The following is a 22,415-nucleotide window of genomic DNA, read 5'->3' as shown; positions in this document are numbered from 1 at the left end:
ATAGTGGTTTACAGTGTATTTAAATGCATCAATAAAAAAACTCAAAATCTATGTTTAAAAAAAAAATGAGATTTGAAAGATCATTTCAAGTTTATTTGAGGGGGAGTGGAGGTGGTTGAGGTTAAGATTCAAGCCCCAGCTCTTTTTTTATGTGTGTCACACATCACACACACACACATTTCTATTTTTGCTTTCAAACCTAACTCATGAGTTCCACCATGCTGCCTTTGTCAATGGCTTTGTTTGTTTTGTCACCAGCCTTCAAAAGGCATTGGTAGTTTTTAGTACTGCAATAGCACCATCTTTTGTCAGCTGCTTTTACTGGCAAAGAGATGGCTTCAAAACACTCTTATTATATATAGAAGGAGAATTTCTCACCTAAGATCACAAGATCTTGGGGGCAAAAGTACTGTAGTGTAAGGCTAATTACGTAAATCTTCTAGGCCCATCTGGAGTTCCATCTGACAAGACTAGGTGACGAGGCATTTCTGCCATGGCACCTGTCATTTGAAACAACATCCTGACTTTTATGGTCCTCTGGAAAGCCCTCAAAATGTGTTTTTTTCAACAAGCTTGCCTTGGTAATAGGGAGCCTATGTGCTGGTTGTATTATATGTCCTATCTTCCCTCTCTTGGTTTATCTATTGTTATTGTCTTAATAGATATGTAAAATGTTTTAATTCATTGTTTTATTGTATGCTGCCGAGATTCACTTCATGTCAGATGGGTGGCCATATTAATTTGGCCAAATGAACAAACAAATCAAACATGTAGATAATTAGCACCAAAGCTTTGGCAGGAGTCCGTATCAAGATTTAAGATAGGTTGTTGTATTTATTTTTATTTTATTTATTTATTTTATTTGTCAAACATATATAAGAAAACAGATAAAAGTATAAACATGATTATGAATACATGAAATGGATACGAATAAAAAGGGACAGGGACGGTAGGCACTTATGCACGCCCTTACAGACCTCTTAGGAATCAGGTGAGGTCAACAGTAGACAGTCTAAGGTTAAAATTTTGGGGGTTTGGGGAAGAAACCACAGAGTTAGGTAGTGCATTCCAGGCATTGACCACTCTGTTGCTGAAGTCATATTTTCTGCAATCGAGTTTGGAGCGGTTTACTTTAAGTTTGTATCTATTGTGTGCTCATGTATTATTGTGGTTGAAGCTGAAGTAGTCATTGACAGGTAGGACATTGTAACAGATAATTTTATGAGCTACGCTTAGGTCAGACTGAAGGTGGCATAGTTCTAAGTTGTCTAAGCCCCAAATTTCAAGTCTGGTGGCATAAGGTATTCTATTGCAAGCAGGGGAGTGGAGAACTCTTCTCGTGAAATATCTCTGAACTCTCTCAATTGGATTAATGTCCGATATGCAGTGTGAGTTCCAGACAGATGAGCTGTATTCGAGAATTGGTCTAGCAAGTGTTTTGTATGCTCTAGTTAGTAGTACAATATTACCAGAGAAGAAGCTACGCAAGATTAGGTTAACAACTCTTAATGCCTTTTTGGCAATGTTGTTACGGTGGGCTCTGGCACTTAGATCTTTAGAGATGAGTACTCCAAGGTCCTTGACAGAGTGAGGATCTTCTACAAGGTCATGTCCATCTAGCTTGTATTTTATGTTCTGATTCTTTTTGCCAATGTGTAAGACAGAGCATTTGTTGGTTGAGATTTGACATTGCCACTTGTTTGACCAATCTGACACATATTCAAAGTCTTTTTGAAGGGTAGCAGCATTGTCAGTAGTGTTAAATAGTTTTACATCATCAGTGAAGAGAATGAAGTTGCTTTTAATATGATCGCAAAGGTCATTTATGTAAAGTATGAAGAGTGTTGGTCCTAAAACACTGCCAGAGATGCCATAGGATTTTAGTTTTAGAAGTAATTTGTCATGTACCACTGAATCAAAGGCTTTACAGAACTCTATGTAAATTGCGTCTATTGTTTTATTATTCTTTATCTATTTTGATTCACCTTTTTTCCATTTTATCTCCATTTTATTTCTCCACTCATATGCCTGTCAGCCCTGTAAGGTAGACTAGATAAAGAAACCAATCCCATATAGGTCTAATACTACTTTTGTTGAAATAGCTATAGTAACAGAGTCTTGCATGTCTGAGTGTGCTTCACTTTAGCTTTGTGTGTACTAGGGAGGGTACTTGTGTGAGACATTTTCTCAAATTAGGTTGTTTGGGGTAAAAAATGGATTGTTGCCTTGGTAGTGGCTATTTCTCCTGTTCTACATGGCCTTTTCTTATGTTATCTACATCATCTGTCTGACTGGCCACTTCCTCACTTCAAAGACTATAAAATCACCTGATCATCAGAAAGGAAGATGAACCTGAATTTAAGAGTTTGCCATTGTCTTCTTCCTAGGGCTGAGAGAAAGTAACTGCCCACTCCCAATCACCCAGCTGGCTTTGTACCTAAAGTGAGACTAGAACTCAAGGACTTACAGTTCCTAGCCTGATGCTTTAACCACTAGACCAGACTGCCTCTCAATCACAGTAGTTAAAAATAAAATATGGCAGAAGAAATGAACAGATATTCAGGTTCAAGTACAATGTGCTATAGTCTTTTAACTTGACTTAATTAGTCTCATCAGCATTTTCTAGTTCAATATATGTATCGGTATGTACATAAAAGTGTGGGGTATACAGTTAGTCCTTCTTTATCAATAGTAATTGGAACTGGCAACTATGTCAGTTAGTGACAAGGTCATAAGCCACAACATCATGGGGCTCTGTCAATTTAGCGTGGCAGTTGCAGCTGTTCTAGTTGCTGTTATTAGGCAATTCCCACACAGTTGCAGTGTGGGAAACAATTGTAGCCTCAAATAACATTTCCTCAACATAGCCTCAAATTTGCATTTCAGTTTCCTGCCTAGTTGTTGTTATTATGGGAAAGCCCTACCATCAATTTTGGCAACTGCAATTAGAGATGGCATAAGTCTTTAAAAAAAAGGATTATGATATGCAGATTGCTTAATTTTAGAGAAATAAATTTATTGGAGAAAATATGTCTTCATAGCATTCTTCATCAATGTTAAACTCCATAATTTAGTTTGCATCTCAAATGTCAAGCCAGGGAAGTCAGGAGACTCAGGCAGTTCAAATGAGTATAAAGATTTATTGCAAGCTTAAGCTTTCTACAAGAATCTGAACTACTAACGGTTAAGGGAAATTAGTGGAAGTTAAGGGATTCAAGGTGGGCTGGACTTAGATCTCTTGTGAGCACACAGGGACTCATGACTTATGACGCATTTGACGCCTCCCTTGGGCTCAGCCTGGTCATCTCCTCCATCAATATATGTTAGACAATAGGGTTAAAAGAACTGTTTCTTGATAGATTTCATATTTCAAATATCTTACACTCCCATCAGTTATTATTGGTTTACTAAACTTAATTATAAGCATCAGTGAAATGGTACCTGGGGCTAACCATACTGAAAAGAATATTCAAATTCATCTGGCTTAGCCAGATAGTTTGTTCCACTATCCACTCCTATCCTATAATAATTTCTGACTGCTGTAATGTTCCTCCTATCCCTCCAAATATTTGGCAGCCGTTAACCAAGTAAAATAATGGAACAGTGTAGAAATAACAAAATACATTGAAAGAAATTAGAATCTCTTTTTATAGCTCTTCCTACAGTTCCATTAATACAAATTCATTACTTAAACACCATGACCTCATGTATATAAGTGAACATTTGTGCCTGAATTGAAGCATCCGTAAGAGGTCAAATGGGAGACTAGTGATAAAAGCACAGTTGCAATGAAAGTACCATCGGATGTTGTAACATCACATGCTTGAATGAAAGGGATGGAGTTTACAGCATGACACCGTTTTTGTTATTTTTCTAAAATCAACTGCTTGAGTTGAATGAAGAAATTACAGAGCCCAGAGCCTATTGCATTGTGAGCTTTTTTTCTCCCGTTTTGGTTTTAGCAGCTGATGGCTGCACATTTATAGCCCACTATGATATTCTCAAAGCCTGTAATGATCTATTAAAATCAGGACCCAGAAGATGAATTAGGTTCTGTCCCTCTCTCTTTCCATATCTGCTAATTGGTAGGATTCTGGCTATCTAATCAAGATTGAACGTGTATAGATGATGATCAGGCCTATAGAGTGTCAATGGGCCTTTCCTCATTTTATATTTTCCATAGTCTTCAATTATTTTAATTTAAGACTCATACAGCATGTGAAAACTAACCATCTGTTTCTAATAATCCAAAATGTATATCCAATACTAATGAACACTTTTGTATATTCGCATGCCTCCAAAACACTGGAGGCTAGTTTTCCCTCTCAAATGGAAAAGTCGTAACAGCTGCATGACACACAAGGACCGCAGTGCTTCCCTCTGGTTAGATTTCTGGCAGCACATTTCTAAGTGCAACACAACTTTCCAAGCTGCTTAATTACTATAAGCCTGTTAAGTGTAACTTCTTTGGTGGCTGAAAAATACGCTTGCTTTTAAAGATTTTTTTTAATTGGATTGCATAGTTTCTGAACACCTGTGCTCGTTCTCAGTCCTCATAACTCAATACAGTTAGATATGTTCTAAAATTAGGGGGGAAATTTTGAACAATGAGATGACATTCTTTCTAACCAACAGCACCCAGAGTAACCCGGAAGCATTCATTCACACTGACTCCCATGTAAGGATTTGTAGGATTGTAGCTTTAAACCAGTCGCCTGGGAAAGAATTCCAATATTTAAAATGCAACTTTGCATAGTATAATACAGTCATTATTTTTAATTGGAAATTTTTAGATTGTTTCCAGTCTTTACTACTTATATTTCAAGGTTAAATATTCATTGTATTCTTTAAAAAAGAGGGCATTTTTCCAAGAACTCTGAATGCATTTTTAATTCTGCCTTACATAGCATTAGTGACAAGTATGTTGTCCACCTTTTGTGATGTCTTCCAAGTATCAAACCTTTGTCTTGCGTTACTCTATTTTCTTGGCACAATAGGAAGTGAGATAACTGTCTTCACAGCATTGATGTTCTCTATCTGACACGATCAAAAATCTCCCAAATTGACAATCTCATACACTAAGACTTTTTAGCAACACAAGGCACATTTAGAAAATTATGAATATTGCAAGTTTACTTAAGCATAAATATCTAATTTCAGATATGTTTTGTTTGTGACAATTTTTTCTGTAATCATGAAAATGTTTATTTTAAATGTTTGCACATTTATATTCCATCCTTGCTTCTAAAATGAATATCGGGGGGAAAAACATGCTGGAATGCTTACTGAGAAAATGAGTTTCTCTTTTAATAATTCAAATGTGCAGGGCTTTTTCTAACACTCTGGAGATAGACAGGATAGTTTTATGTATTATCACATGCAAAACTGGCACAGATTAAAGGTAAATCCTAGGTGTGTTAGGATTAGAGTTGTTCAAATTTCTTAAAATTGTAGTCTAAATAAAGCTGGAGGGTTCCAATTTGGCAAAGATCGTATTTGAACTTGATATCACTCTCCTAGAGATGAAGGAGTGCCACTTCCAGGTTTTGAGGAGGGAGGCTTGGGGAAAATGTTCTCAATTGACTTTTTGATGAGTAGGCTCACCTTATTTGCCTGCTCTTGCTGCTTGGCTTCTTCTCCCACTCCCCTGCCGTACAGGCATTTTGTTTGAGAGGGCAAGATTCACTATTGACAGTGGTGGGATTCAAAAAATTTTACTACCTGTTTTGTGGGTGTGGCTTGGTGGGCATGGCATGGCTTGGTGGGTGTGGCTTGGTGGACGTAACAGGGGAAGGATACTATAAAATTCCATTCCCACCCCACCAATGATAGGATTCAGCCAGTTCGCACCACTTCGGGAGAACCGGTTGTTAACTTTCTGAGCAATTTGGTGAACTGGTTGTTGGAAGAAATCATTAGGGCAGAGAACTGGTTGTTAAATTACTTGAATCCCATCACTGCACCCCACTCCAGGGGAAGGTTATTGCAAAATCCCCATTTCCTTCTGATCAGCGGGGACTCGGGAGGCAGAGAATAGATGGGGGCAGGGCCAGTCAGAGGTGGTGTTTACCGGTTCTCTGAACTACTCAAAATTTCCGCTACTAGTTCTGCAGAACTGGTCAGAACCTGCTGAATATCACCTCTGACTATTGAGGGAATGCTGTTCCTCCTCTCTTCCAAGGAGGGGGAAAAAATAGAACCAGCATTCAGCCCCTCTCTGCAGTATATTAATGCTGCAGAATATAGATAACAACTATCCTATTTATGCCTAACTTCCAAAATTCTTCAGTTTTTAGTTCCAGCTTTATTTATTATGGGCATTTGTTGGCAGTGTAAACCTATTTAATATGGAATAAGGTTTCAGTATAGTAAATAAAACATCTGTGGATAATTACGTCACAATCTGTCAAAGACCTAGCCCAAATGATAATTGGTGTTCTCTTCATGTTAATACAACTCAGCTTATGTAAGTAATTTATTTGCCAAGATTTTTAAGTAGACAATTCTTTTTGTTCTTGCACGTCCATATTTCTTCTTCACAAGTCATCATTTTCTTTTTATAACCTATGAGATTACAGTTCATCTTTCTATAAAGAAAATGCTTTATGGGTTTATTATGGATTCAAGGGCTAAATCAGGAAGTCTCTGGTTTGAGGCTAAATTCTTGAACCTAATGAGAAGGTCACCCATAATAATCAGAAATACCATGAGAACTATCTGAAATTAAAGGTTTTGTTGCTGCATTTGGCAGACAGTGCTAAGCAGATATATTGCCCATATAATACCTAGCATGTGTTTTATACTTGAACAGTAGGGTAGAAAATTCTGATGAATTTCAAGTTTCATTTTTTAAAAAAAATTTCAATCTCTATTTTCACCCAGCTAACAAGAAAGGATCTGATGACATAGGAAGAAGAAAAACATAGTCAAATTAAACCACAGGCATAGGAAATATAACTTTAAAAGTAAATAAAACACATTCATTGTCTTTACAATTTGAGATCTAAAATTCCTTGAAAAGGAGAAGTGCTTCCACCTGCACCAATATAAAGGCAACTGTATGGATGCCAGGGAAATTTCCTTGAGGAATCATTCCAAAAACAACACAAATAAGAATGCTTCATGGTGGGAGATGCTTCTGGATCCAAATTGTTTAAATTATAAAGGTTGCCAACTGGATTTGGATCCAGTATAGTTAACAAAACATTGATGTTATATGATTACATTAAAACAAAAATCCCAGTTAGCAACTTGGAAGTTTGTGGAGCCACATAATTTTGTAACTGATATCAAGATAACCATATATGAATGATATTCCACAGTAATTAGTGTTTGTTTGTTTTTAAATAATTTGTTGCCCTATAGCACATTAAAGCAGGGGAAATTTCTTTATATGAAATTAGGAAATAAAAATGACTGTGAAATAATAAAATAATGCTTTAGTTTTCAAACTGAACTTGTTATGTAATACTTCTGAAAATCATGGTTGAACTCTAGATGGCCTCTAGTGGGCAAGATATAGAACTGCACAGATCTTTGACCTGCTGTCACTTTTCAGACTGCCGGCATTCTGACATGGTTTTGCCCATACTTAATCTTGACTTTAACTAATCTATTTTTCTTAAATCTCTTCCATTGCTTTTCAGTTCTGCTGATTAAATAAAATTAATGTTAGTTTTGCTGTGCAGAGAAAAAGAACTGATAATAATCTTATTTAGGCCCATTTTTAAAAAAATATATTTTCAACTGTAGAAAAATAAAGATGGCATCTGGAAAAGATGTTCTTCTGTCTTTGTCTGGAACATTTAAAATTATGTTCTCATTTTCTAATGGTTGAATCAAACAGCATCAGTTAAGTTATTCCTCATGGTGCAGCTAGGACTGGTTTGGGGTATGTCTGAGTAGGATGTCTGCAGGATAAAATCTAATAGTCTGCAATATTACCATGGCAGTTGATTGGGATTCTCTAGAACGAGTACCTCTAAACACAAAAGGACATGAGGTCATGGGGACAACAAACCCATCATCATCATATAGGTCACCTTGGACTTGAAAGTGGCAGTGATATTGCTCACTTCTGCCTGTTTCTTTATATAAACTGGATACAGTTACAAGTGCTTGGTTTGTTAACTCTTTTACATTGAAATTATATTTTCCATTTCTACAAAAAGTTAATGTTTACCCCAAGTCATAAGCAAAATTGCACTTTTCCTACAGCCATGATTTCAATGGTTTAAAATGCAGAGTGGCTGCATGATTCTGTAACTTAGATAAGCTCAGAAATGACTGTGTAATCATCAAGCATATCCATAATAGCATTAGCACAGGGGTGGGCCACTGTGACCCTTTTACAACCTGTGGACTTCAACTCCCAGAATTCCTGAGCCAGCTTGGCTGTCTCAGGAATTCTGGGAGTTGAAGTCCACAGATTGTAAAAGGGCCACAGTGGCCCACCCCTGCATTAGCATATACAGCAACATTTATAGCCGTGATGGCGAACCTATGGCACAGGTGCCAGAAATGGCACACAGAGCCCTCTCTCCAGGCACATGAGCCATCGCCCATTGCTCTTCCGGGTTCTGGTGCACCCGCCAGCTGGTCTTCACACGTGCGGGAGTGCTGAAAGAGCAGTGCGCATGCTCTTCTGGTTTCCTGTGCTTGCATGCACACCAGCCAGCTGGTCTTCACATGCAAATGCACGCCAGAAACTGGAAGACCAGGTGGCGATGCACATGTGCGCATCAAAAACCGGAAGAGCAGCCGCCCATTCAGTGCCGAAAAGGTTCGCCAACACTGATTTATAGGATCAGAAGATTTTGGACTCAGTTACATATAATAATACAAAATATTTTAAAGATTAATATATTCTTGAATCCAGAGACTTTTCTTTTGGAGCAGATGGATAAACCGCTGTGTGGGGGAAACTTATGGAACTTCGTTTTTGTATATGACAACTGCAGCAAGATTATTATATGCGCCCAGGTAGAAAGAGTCAACTTTACCCATAATAGAGGAATGGATGATGAAGATGATAGAACTTGTTGAGAAGGTCAGATTGACAGCTTTAACCAAACATACTGTGTATGTAGTGCTAAATTAATAGAGATAAGTTTAATCCTAACTGGAAACCTGACTTTTTAAAAAATTCCATATTTATTACTTTATTTTATTTATTAAACATATATGCAACCCCTCTCATCATTGAAAGTGATTCTGGGCAGCTTCATAAGTAACTCAAGGCAGTCAACGTATTTAATATTGTTTCCTCCTCCTATTTTCTCCACAGCAACCCTGTGAAATGTGCTGGCCTGAGAGAGAGTGACTGGCTCAAAGTCACCCAGACAGCTATCATGCCTAAGCAGGACTAGAATTCACAGTCTCCTGGTTTCTAGGCCAGCATCTTAACCATTACATCAAACTGATTTTGTGTGCGTCTGTATCTATGTATGTATGTGTATAAGAGACAGGAAAAAAGGAATTATGATACAATTTGGTTGATTAAAAATAGATTATAGACAAAATATAAATGAGGCTGTAACCAGAGGTTACATTTATATTTATAATGAAAAGTGATATTTCTCTCTCTCTCTCTCTCTCTCCCTCCCTCCCTCCCTCCCTCTCTCTCTCTCTCCCCTTTCCTCCCTCCCTCTCTCTTTCTCTCTCCGTCCCTCCCTCCCTTTCTCTCCCTCCCTCCCTCCCTCCCTCTCTCTCTCTCAACTTTTGGCTATGTTGTTTCTTATTTCCTTATTTGTTTCTTCTCTTTTTACTCTAAATATTAGTTCTTGATAGTTTTTATTTTTCTTTTTAAAATTTTAATAAAGTTACGCAAGATTCACAAAACATTTCATCATTTAACCTCATCTTTTCTTGCAGGATCCAATTTGGATCCGTCACCAGGACCAGAAGTTTAGTCTTCTGAGCTTTCATACTCACGTTGAAGCCCCTCCTCAGGGAACTTCTCTCTCTCCAGAATGGGTACACATTCTGGAAAGAGAGAAATTCCCTGAGGAAGAGCTCCAGCATGAGTCCAAAAGCTTAGAAGAATGAACCTCTGGTCCGAGTGACCGATTCAAATTGGATCCTGCAACTTTATCCTGGGACACATATATTTGCCTTCATTCATCTTTTCTTCTCTAGCAAGACTAGGTGGCCAATCTATTATTTCAGAAAATATTCATTGAAAAGTGACTTTTACTCCTGGATAAACAAATACCAAGAAAATTGCTTATTTCTTTAACAAATAACATAAACAAAGCAACTAAAAGAAACAAAATAAAATATACAATTAAAACATACATGAATATATTTAAATTTTCATGGCAAGCAGAATGGCGTAGCTCCCATTTGCCTTGTTCTAATTCTTTATTGTTTATTGGCCAAGTATGATTGGACACACAAGGAATTTGTCTCCGGTGCATAAGCTCTTGGTGTACATATAAACAATAAAGTGATATCATCATAAGATACCAATAGAAGAAGGTAATAGGAAAGATGAGAAGGGTAATATTAATACAGCCCTATTACATGGGTAAATATCTTTAGGCATAAGACATAAGGCTTTGCTTACAAGATTTACAAATCCATTTTTGATAAGAAATGTGGGCAATTTGAGGAAGGCAATAACACTTTATATGCTAAAAGCAATTGAGAAATCAGTAATCTAGGGATGCTTAGTGAAATATCTAAGATTGTCTGGAAGTTCTGTTTTTTCAATTTGGTCCTGACTGATTGAGGTTTGGTTCATCACTTTTATCATACATGCACACGTAACTCTAAAAAACAGTTGCATCTGTCAATACAGATAAATGCTAATCTCTTTCGGACTTCTTATAGTCTTTGTTTTATTGCTTCATAAGTTCAAGATCATATCCAAATAGCTACTATCCACTTGCTCCAATTATGCTTTGGGCTATTTTCCATGTTACATTTCTGTACCCAATACTATATATACATATTCTTACAAGGTTTATAAAGCATCCAGAAAATGGTTAGAGGCAGAGAGAATAATCGAACTCACCCCTAATAGGGCATGGGGAGAAACTAACTGGTTTTGCATTTTTAGAATGCCCTAATTTGCACACAAATTAAAATACAGCAATTGTTTGATTACTATAATATGTTTATGCACATTCTTTTTGTACGGAGGCCTCTTTTGTTTTCTCAGCCATATTACTCAAATCCCATAACTAAATATTCCAGGAATGGATTTTGAATTGAATTAAAAGGTACAAAGAATATGTACTTCACTATTTAGTATTCTAATTCGTAACCTGCGTTTTCTGCCTACCAAATCTCACATTGGTTTACAAAATTTTTGAAAAACAATCAGAATAAAAAGAACAACAGTGCCAGAGAGCAACCTAAAAATATTAAATAGTTTTACAGCATCAGAAGTTTTAAATTGGTAGGCCAAAAAATAAAGGTAGGAAATAGGGCTGTACAAAGCATTTGAAAACAGCATTTTAAAAAACATTTTTGCATTGAGTGCCCCATCCCCCTCAAACTGTTAAAGCACTGCATTATCTGAAAGACTCCCATGTCTGCTTTAAGGGGTCTCTAAACTTATACAGACAGCCCTTGACTTACCACCACAATTGAGCCCAAAATTTCCATTGCTAAACAAGACGGTTGTTAAGTGAATCACTGCAGTTGTCAAATGAATTGCACAATTGTTAAGCGAATCTGGCTTCCCCTCTTGATTTTGCTTGTTGGAAACTGAAAATATTACAAATGGTGATCATTAGACCCTGGGACAGTGCAACTATCTTAATATACATGCCAGTTGCTAAATAGCCGAACGTTGTCCATGTGATCATAGGGAATGGTACAACGGTCATAAGTGTGAAAACGGTCATAAGCTGGGGTGAAATGCTCTGAAGTCTGCTACTGGTTTGATTCGTGTGCACATGTGTGCTTCACATACGTACCGCAGGCGCTAAGAAGCCTTTACTGAGTCTGCAAAGATAAGTAGAACGGCGAGGGGGGGGAAACAGCTGTGCCGCGTGATTTAGATTCGCTAGAAAGCAGGATTTCCTGCTTTCTAGCGAATATAAATCACACAGCACAACTGATTGTCGTACAGCTGATTGTCGGAACTTTTTTTTTCCTTTTTAAGAATTTTTTACTACCGGTTCCGGCAAACCGGTAGTAACAAAATGCTTAAAAAGTTAAAAAAAAAAAAAAAAAGTTCCAACGATCAGCTGTGTGACAATCAGCTGTGCCGCACAATCCTCGGAACTTCTTTTTTTTACTTTTTTAAGCATTTTTTTACTGTTGGTTCTGATGAACCAGTAGCATTTTTTATTACCGATTCAGGTGAATCAGCCCAAACCTGTAGCATTTTACCCCTGGTCATAAGTCAGGTTTTTGCTTTTGCCATTGTAACTTTGAACGATCACTAAATGAATAGTTGTAGACCGAGAAGAACCAGTAGGTGAACGCACAGATAGATACTCTGTTTCAATGGCAGTTCTGACGGAAGAAGGCTCTGTATATGCACATCCAGGCTCAAACAATGTGAGACAGCCTTCAAAGCAACTGTGCAAATATCTCTACTTGATGATTTCTGAGGATATGCTTCGCTGTGGTAATGTGCCTATAAGGTGCCCCCTTCAAATGATAGTTCAGAAAAAATTGAGAAACACAAGTTCCTATTTCTTCCATAAAAGCTGACTGGAATAACAGTCTGATGCCTATCTTTCAAAAAAGCATGAGAGGCATATTTAAGAGCAATTTCCAATGTTTAGATTATGACCTATCAAGTACTTATTCTCTATATTTCTGATAATGGGAAAAATCAGAGTGAAAAATCAAAGCAGACACAAACTTAGTTAATGTGCTGAATAATGTGGAAGAAGTGTCTCTTGAGATATTCTGGTCCATGATAGTTTTAAACGTTCATGGTTAAAGTCAGTACCTTGAATTGAATCCAGAAACAAATTGGCAACCAAAAAGGCTGATACGTTAAAATACTTAACTGTTCAGCTGGGTTTAATTATAATATCGATAAACATGTTTCAGCCAATATAATTTTTCAAAGTCAGGTCTGCCGTACATAGAGCAACTAATTTAATCATGACTAACTAATCCATGGATGCCTGAGATGTCTGATTTCTTCTGAGATGAGATCCACTAACATATAAAAAGTGAAGTTTTGATTAAAAATCACTTCTACCAACTATTGCCATTTGGACATTCAAATATCAGATTGATACTGAATTCATCCAATAGGAATACATCCTGCCCTGGACAAGTTCTATACCTATTCTGCGCTCATAATATAATCCAATTTCCAGTTTGACTGAATCAAACTTCAGTTTGTTCATCCTTATCTAATACAGCAATGATTCCAGAAACAGATTCATGATTTCTACAGGAGTAGAAAATGGAAACAAGGGATTGCTTTTATTATATCTGCACATGTACATTTATTTTAAATCAACTTAATATAAAAATACATTATTTGGTTTGCCAGGTAGTTGTATAACAATGATGGCTAACCTTTTCCGGACCGAGTGCCAAAAGCGCCCGAACCCCCAAAATGCAATGCGCGTGTGCATGCATCTTGCTCCGGTGCATGAGTGCACAGCCCCCCGCATGCACCACACCCCTATACATGCACACGCATCCTTGCATGCGCCTCACCCTTACATGCACTTGCGCCCCCCCCCCCACGTGTGTGCAGCAGAGACCCAAAGACTAGCTGGCCGGTGGGAGGCACATGCGCATGCGTGGCAGAGCTGAATTGAGCCAACAGCTCGCATGCCCACAGAGAAGGTGCTGCATGCCACCTCTGGCACGTGTGCAATAGGTTCGCCATCACAGCTGTATAAAGTTAAGTAGGGCTTGGATAATCTTGATAGGCACTTCAGGCTTTGTTGGAAAACTACCAGCCGGGGCAAGGCTGGAGTTGAGCCTTGAATTGTTGCATAGCCACAAGAGACCTAGGACCGACACACACATTCCATGGAACTTTATCTGTTTGTTCTCAAGAGAAGGCAAGCAGTTTGGGGAGGTTCTTGTATTATAGGTAGAATATAATAAAGTAGTCAATTTAGACCCTTCACTGTGGTTGCTCTGGTTGCTTGTGCCTGACAGGCTTGAAGGTCATAGCTCTCTAGTCATTAGATATCAGTATTCATGATTGGTTGGCTTTTATATGTACCTCATTAAGATGAGTGATTGTTTTTTCCAGCGGGTTGCTTCATGGCCTGATTGCACAATTTACCCAGTGGAGCTCATGGTAAGAGAAACGGTTTACAGACAATCCAGCTGTGAGTTTTCATTTATACAAGAACAGGAGGCGGGACTAGAAACCAGCCAAAGCCAAGAGAGGCATTGATTAGTTCAGAAAAGATGTAGAGCACAGTCCTGCAAACAGCCTTGTGGAAATAATAGCTGGCAGAGATAAGCAAGAGAAAATGCTTAGTGGCAAAGTGAAACCATCTGTCAGATTGAACACTTCTTAGTAAGCAGTAGAAGAAATAATATTTCTAGCCGAGCCTTAAGATATTTTTACACAAAGTAAGTCTGCTTCCTCCAATATGTTTATGGTTATTACTATGCTAACTATCTCCATTTGCTCTTCCGATTAGAGAGTTTTAATGGTTTTAGTTGAATGTGAGATATGCAACCAAGTTTATCATGCAGTTGCTTATTTGAAAAAAATTGCAAACGAGCTTTCAAATTGTTCGTTTTTCAAATTTTTCAGTAGTTTTGTTGTTTTATTTAAGTGCTATTTTCTCTACTAGATTTTAGAATTTGTCAAACTACCATTAAAGATTAGTCCACTACATATGGTTTATTGACAGCTGCTATGGATGTGAACAAATGGAAGGAACTATGTTTGTATTGCTAAGAGAAAACTTATTCTGCCTAGCCAGAATAAGTTTAAAGCAGGAATTATTCCCCTGACTCTTTTACTTATATCAGAATAATGGAAAGAAATGACTGACTCCAAAATGCATTCAATTGTTCTTTTTTACTTTCTGTATATTCATTGAAAATTATAACTTTGGTACATATAAGAAATGTTAAATGTGTTTTTACTTCAATCCTAGAATAATCTTTATCTGCATCCAACTTTACGAAGAGTCACTATTTTTCGACTTGGGAGTTTCGGGGTGGCAAGGGAAAGGATCCGTATCTTCAACAAAGTTTTAAGTTGACTGATGTTTTTATTTTAATAGAAGTTGTGAGATGGAAATGACATGGACTGAGTTCTAATTTATTCAGTAACTTTGGAAATGATCCGTTTTCTAATTTGTACAGATATTAATAGGAAGCAGGAGGTGAGCAGTTTTGCTGTTGTTACTCTGTACAAGATCCTAGAGACTGAATTGCTTGACATCAATCAGTTCTACCACTCTTTGTACAGCAATTGAACTTTTACCATTCTACTTTTAAAACACTGTTTGCTCTTAGCCAGAAGTGGAAGCTTTAGCTGTTAACTCTTTGAATTATACACAATCTCATTCTCTCTCTCTTTCTTTCTCTCTCTCGCTCTCACACCCCAGACATTATAACCCAATATGGATAACAAAACATTGTAGCATGTGTGGGAAAATGGCTTTAGTCCAACATCTGGAATCATTTATCTTCTGGTAGAGTTTGGAAAATGACTGGTTTATGCATTTTACAAAACTCCCTGCTGATTGATGTCATTAATTCAGGGGGGTGGGAGTCTGTTCTTACCAATGGAGGAGGATGTAAATTAGGAAAGAGGCAACATTATGCCCTCGGTACTATTCAGTTATCAATAGTAGAGGCAGAGTAGTTGGATTCTGCCCAGGATTCTTGATGCCCTCTCCTTTTAAAGTTTTGGCAGATGTATGTATTATTCTTGACAGTTATAGTTCTGTTCAGTGACTTCTTAACTATAAAATACTAGCTTTTCAGCTAAGTAATTGTTGATTCAAAGAACCTATTTTTGTTACCATCATTTTTATTTAAAAGTTTTCTTTACAATTTGGGAAGATCTTGCTGCCAAGAATGGTGGGAAAAGGGAATTACTGAATTGATGGACTGTTTATGTAATATGTGTCCTTGCCATACAAATGAAGTCTCTCATTTTTAGAGTATTTATTTATTTGTATCCTACATCTGCTCCATGAGCTCAAGGCAGTTTAAGTAGGAATCTTCATTTGATATCTATAACTGCAATCGTGTAAGGGAACATCTGCTGAGGAAGACAGTTACTGCCAGCAAAGAGGTCTCTGGTGATATTTTCTTTAAATTGTAATCTTCTTGTATTCTTCTTGCTCTTATTCTATGCCCTTCCCCCGCCCCCACAGGGATTTTTTTCAGGAGGAAAAGATATAATGGTTCTAGTAGTAGTGCTGGGAGTCCATCATTTAGAACTTCCCCAAATCTTTATGTTCCTTATGACAGAATATGATGGATAAATTGTATCATAATAATGACTACCACACTAATAACTCTATTGGAGGGCTAGGTGGGACAGCACACATGGGATTTATTGCTAGTAGGATCTGCATGGTATATTTAGCGAAAAGCATATATTGGTTTAATAGCAAGATCTTGGCAATCATTAAGGCGCACACTGGTTGTACTTCATTGGGAGAACCATTGTAATGACTTTTCCTCTATTGTGCTGTCAATCTGCCCTTGTGATCATAGTTGCTTTGAGGTCTTTTGTTCCCTTCTCATGGCCTTCTTGTTTGATTATTTGTCATCTGCTGAGGCTGATGTTTGCTGTGCACTGGCTATTTCCACCCTGCCTGACTTTGATGTTACCGGAATCAATTTGAAGCATTTTTCAGCGATAAATCAACAGGCACTGTGTGATATATATATGTATGTATATTTGCTAATTAAATAAGATGCTTGTGTATTCAAAGGCAGAGAGATTAGATGTTTTATTTTAATTTTTAAATTAACACCCGGTTTCATAGCAACTACATAAATCTGAATGAGGCTCTAAGACACTTTGCATACGTTTGTAAGGGAATAAGGAAATAATGGAACAATTGCAAAGATAAGAAAAGAACCCCTTCTCTCCCCTCCACCCCCAACCCTGGTTATTCTTTCAAAAATACTTTTAAATATAATGAATGTTTAATCCTCCTAGCTATATTAGAATGCACCAAAGTAACCCAAGTGTCAAGCACGTAAGTGGCTGTTGTTAGAAGGTTTGAAATTGGCATAAAGCAGCCAAGGCTGTGAAACCACTACCTATCCACAGCCTCAAACCTACGATCAAGCAGAAGCCATGAATCCAGGAGAATCCCAGGATGGAGGGTGATCCGATCCGGATGGGATCTAGTGGCTTGCAGCTTCTGGACAAACAGCAGCTTCATCTTAATTTCTTGAATGCGTATTTAGGGTTTTTTTTATAAATATAAAGGTTGAACCCAAATACATTCATGGGTAAGCTTAACCCTAGCTCAGGGGTGAAATCCAGCAGGTTCTGAGAAGTTCTGGAGAACCAGTAGCAGAAATTTTGAGTAGTTTGGAGAACCAGCAAATGCCACCTCTGGTTGGCCCCAGAGTGGGGCGGGAATGGAGATTTTGCAATATCCTTCCCCCAGGAGTGGGGAGGGACTGGGGATTTTGCAGTATCCTTCCCCTGGAGTGGGGTGGGAATGGAGATTTTGCAGTATCCTTCCTTTGTCACGCACACCAAGCCACGCACACCAAGCCACACCCACAGAACCAGTAGTAAAAAAATTTGGATTTCACCACTGCCCTAGCTCTCTGTCTTTAATTACCTGCCTTCTGCCATTACCCTTAAAGTTCCTTTTTTGGTCAGTGGGTGTCCATATATTCTACCATAAGTGTATTTTGTTGCTGTTTTGATTTTTCTATATTTTTTTTATCATCTTGCTACGGTATGATGAATGTCATTCTGTGAAACCTATGAATCCTAATACTGTACACATAGGAACCTCCTTCCTATCCCTTTTCCATTTAAGGATGCACTGAATGAAGTGTGGACTATTTGGCAGTGTGAATCACTGCTAGATTTTGGACATCTAAATTTCCCCTTTTTCAGCTCTAATACCTCCCTTTCTTTCTCTTCCGTAGTATCTAATCTTCCTATAAATAGATTATAAATTAGCCCACTTTTTGTTTTAAGTGAGAAACATGCCATATTTTGGATTGATAATCCTCTAGCTTGCTTTTAATCCTGACGTCCAGTAGCCTTTGTTCTTTTCAGTTCCACCTTCAACTAGTTTTGTGAACAATGCTGTAGCAATTAAGATGATCCCAAACTGATTACTGTAGTGTAGCAAAATTATTTGCTTGAACTACAAAGAGAAACACTGTATTCATAAGATCAAAGCAAATTATTTTGCTACACTCTCCAAGGCCTGTAGAGCCAAGAAGGACTTCATAATTTACCTAAGCATATTAAAATTCAGGGTATTTTAACATGTGCATAGCACCTTAGTTAATATATGAGGCTCATACACAAATTCTGTTTCACTTTTCTTTTTAAAAGAAATCCTTTTATTTGTACAAATAAAAGCTGATATTTTTTCCCAAAAAAAGAAGAAAAAAAAAAGAAATCCTAAGCATGGAATATGTAGAGTCCATTTCACATGTTTCAGGGACTTTCGAAATAAATTTTCCATATATGAAAATCTTTCTAATATTGTATTTAAAAATTAGCTAGTTGCAGTGACTTACATGTTTCTCAGCAGTTATCTTGAAGACAAGTTTTCAACACTAACCATGACTGTTTCAAGTTCTTCTTGTGTTTTCTCATTTTTCTGGAACTGTGCTGTAAAATAAAGAAGAAGGAACAGATACCATTTTTAATAATCTGAATTATATTCCAGCCCAGGTAATGGAAAGATACATTTTTTAACAGCTACTCAAAACCACTGAGAAAAATCATCCATAGATTGACAGTAGGTTCTAAAGTATATGTACATACCTGCTCAGTATACTCTTTCCATCAAATTTTAGGCTGCTGTTGATCAGTGTTTAGAATCTGTATTAATTGGATTGTGGTGAAGAAGTGCTAACACATAATGATGTCTTTTAAAGTTCCATTAAAAATAGGTCTTCTCTTTTTCCTTCCTGCTAAACCATCTCAACAGATTTTATGTGCTCGGAGGCAGGAGTGGAGATAAGGACTTTGTTCAACTGCCCTTTGATATCATCATATAGCATTCAGACAGATAAAGTAGAAGTACATTTATTTAAGATTCAGGGATAGAGTATCAGACAGTTTGAAATGGAGGACTACCTTTTTTTAAAAAAATAGAATTCTTCTGATTTTTTAAAAATAAGAATTGTTTCTGCTTTGTCTGTAAACAGTATTTTTGGTGTAGTGTTTTAGTTGCTATGGCAGCAACTGCCCTTAAAACCCAACTAGAAACTTCAATTAATGCACAGTGTTGCTATTCAAAGTTTGATTGAGACAAATGATGCCTCTATTATAGTTTTTGGACTGACAGTTTGTTTCTAGGCGAGAGTCGTGTAGTTGGTTATTACCTTTGAAGCTTGAAACCATGATTCTTAAGGGAGCATCTCTTTGTATGTCATATGCCTTCCCTTTAAGAAATATACAAACTTTCTCTAGCAAAATGCTGCACTTTGCTTTTGGAGTGATGCTCAGAGACTTCAGTGTGGATGTCATTATGGCCAGAACTAATAAATGGATAGACCCAATATACAAGCTATTTTTGATTAATAATTAAATTTGTTCAAGGCAAATTATCAAGGTCATTCTGTATTATGTATTTTTCGTGTTCTCTCTATGGTCCTTTGCTTTCAGCAAATCAAATCAAGTGTTACATCCCTTTTGTGAGAGCCAGGTACATATGATTAGTGATAATATAGAAAGGAGGCCTTAAAAGTTTGGATAATCCTGAGAACATAAAAAAGTTTTCTCCTTTATTTTTGTTATGCTATGCTGACACTTGGAAAATATAACTCTGGTTTGGTTGCTGCTTGATTTAATATATTGCTTTTGCACATGTATTCTTTCTGATGTGGCCTTCAATTTGGTACTTGCACTTCAAAAGGTAGATTATTATTTATATATATGTTACATTTTGTAAGCTACTTTAAGAGGAAGAAAGCCTTCCTTAGTATTAAAAAATGGATATGAAATGAAGAGGATTATCAACCCAAGGAAAATATGTGAGGGAAGCAACAGTTCTGTAGATAGCATAACTGTGTGTGCACATGCATTTGTATGTATGTGAACACACACCTGGAATTAAATGAAACAGTGTTGTATTTTCAATGTTTTGCTGAAATGCAAAAACAGTACCCTGTTTCCCCCAAAATAAGACGTCCCCTGATAATAAGTCCATCGGGCTTTTGAGTGCATGGCAATAAGGCCAAGCGCTTATTTCAGGGTTCAAAAAAATATAAGACAGGGTCTTATTTTCGGGGAAACACAGGTAGTAAGTACAACATGCACATTCATTTCATTTTATGCCTTCGGTGTGCATTTATGTACTTCCTGTGAGAAGCGTTTGGTATTTGGAGTTTGCTTTTATGGATACCATTAAGAAAAAAAATTGCATGCAGCAACCGAGAGGGAGACAAATATGTCATTATAGAGACTGTGGTTCTATCAAACTGTTTCTCAGGCCCATCAAGGACTATAATTTGAAATTGCTTGGATAAAAAGAAATGAACAACTGGTTTCCCTAGTGAGAAAACTTTACAAAAACTATCCCTTCACATTTAGACAAGTCTTTATGGACATTATTGAGCAAGTGTGATGAAATGGCACCTTCATAGTCTTTAAAAGGATCTTCTTTTGTATTGGCTGTCCTCAAGATAGGCAATCATAGTTTTGGTAACTACCTGCTGTGTTATTTATTTTTTTTCATTATGTTTCAACTTTTGGGGTCTGCACACCCCTTTTCCTTTTCAGATCCCCAGATAGAAAGCAACTACAGTTCTTAATATGTGCTATTTAATCTGACCTATTTTGCTTTTCCTTCTTTTCCAACACATGCATAATTAATGGAATCTATAAGTGGTGTATTTTGGCTTAATATGTCTTAAAATCCTACCCATCATCAACTGAATCTTTCTATAATATTTGTTGATATAATTTAGGAATAAAAACTTACATGTAAAAGAAGGAAACAAAATTTCAACTTTTGTACCAGAAAGTTGTACTATACTTCTTCTAGGGTTCCAGAATCTTTTTGGTATTGTAGTGACAGAACTGGATGCACTATTCCAAATGTGAGCTTACTAGTGCAGTATAAAGGTAAAGGTAAAGGTTCCCCTCGCACATATGTGCTAGTCGTTCCCAACTCTAGAGGGCGGTGCTCATCTCCGTTTCAAAGCTGAAGAGCCAGCGCTGTCCAAAGATATCTCCATGGTCATGTGGCCAGCATGACTAAATGCCAAAGGCGCACGGAATGCTGTTACCTTCCCACCAAAGATGGTCCCTATTTTTTTACGTGCTTTCAAACTGCCAGGTTGGCAGAAGCTGGGACAAGTAACTGGAGCTCACCCCGTTACGCGGCACTAGGGATTCGAATCGCTGAACTGCCGACCTTTCGATTAACAAGCTCAGCATCTTAGCCACTGAGACATTATGTCCCTTAGTGCAGTATAGAGCGGTACTATCACTTCCTGTGGTCTTGATGATACAGCCTAGGATTGTGTTGGCTTTTTTTGACAGTAGCAATACATTGTTGATTCAAGCGCTGGTCCACCAGGACACCTAGATCCCTCTGTTGTGTCAAATACTGCCTATCCTGTACCTGAGCATATGGTTTTTCCTGACTAAGAGCAGAACCTTATTTTTCTCACCACTGAACTGCATCTTGTTGGCTAAGACCAAATGCTCAAGTCTGTCAACATCCTTCTCAATCTTGAATCTATCTTCCAAAGGGTTAGCAATTCCCCCGCCCCCACCCCAGCTTGGTATCATTTGCAAATTTGATGAATGCCCCTTTGATCCCCTCATCTAAGTCATTTATAAAGAGATTGAAGAGCACTGGACTCATGGTACAACTTTCTCTGCATGCTTCCCTCCATGTAGATGTAGTTACATTAGGGCTATATGCTGAGTGTGATTGGTCAGCTACCTGTAAATCTATCTGGTGATGGTACTATCTATTCCACATTGTTCCATCTTACCGAGAAATAGATTCTGGTCTACTTTATCAAATGCTTGGGAGAAGAGTCCTTTGGCCAGAGCTACACCTGCAAAACCAGCATAGCCATGAGCCCAGAAAGTATGCAAGCAACAGACCTGCAGTGACACCCATCCACAGTGAAAACCAGAGTAATAGAGAGCTAGATAGTTTGTAGACAAATTTAACTTCCATCTGTTTTGCCCCATACAAGTCCACATAACCTGTAGAGACAGGATCAAGACTTTGACAGCATTTCTGGTCAAAACCAAGGTGGAAATGTAGAACTGAGATTACCAATGATACCTCATTCTGAACCAACATATAGTT

General features: G+C 37.5%; 1 protein-coding gene across 11 annotated transcripts in view; it reads left to right on the top strand.

Moving 5' to 3' along the window:
* The window catches only part of STARD13 (StAR related lipid transfer domain containing 13), a 111,147-nt gene that overhangs the window by 47,559 nt on the left and 41,173 nt on the right, over window positions 1-22,415 (top strand). The window contains exon 1 of one of the 11 annotated variants that reach the window (XM_087894750.1): window positions 14,348-14,523. The exons of 8 other annotated variants lie outside the window; for them this stretch is intronic. The gene's annotated coding sequence lies outside the window, so the exon portion shown is untranslated. Of the gene's footprint in view, window positions 1-14,347; window positions 14,524-15,750; window positions 15,829-22,415 lie in introns of those variants that run through there. 2 more of the 11 variants (XM_087894756.1, XM_087894753.1) reach the window with 2 other exon arrangements.

The sequence above is a fragment of the Pantherophis guttatus genome, chromosome 5 (genome assembly GCF_059756535.1).
Source record: "Pantherophis guttatus breed Tessera chromosome 5, ASM5975653v1, whole genome shotgun sequence".
In the NCBI taxonomy this organism is placed as follows: Eukaryota; Metazoa; Chordata; class Lepidosauria; order Squamata; family Colubridae; genus Pantherophis; species Pantherophis guttatus.
The sequence above is the reverse complement of the archived record's forward strand: the minus strand, read 5'-3'. Positions and strand labels throughout refer to the sequence as shown.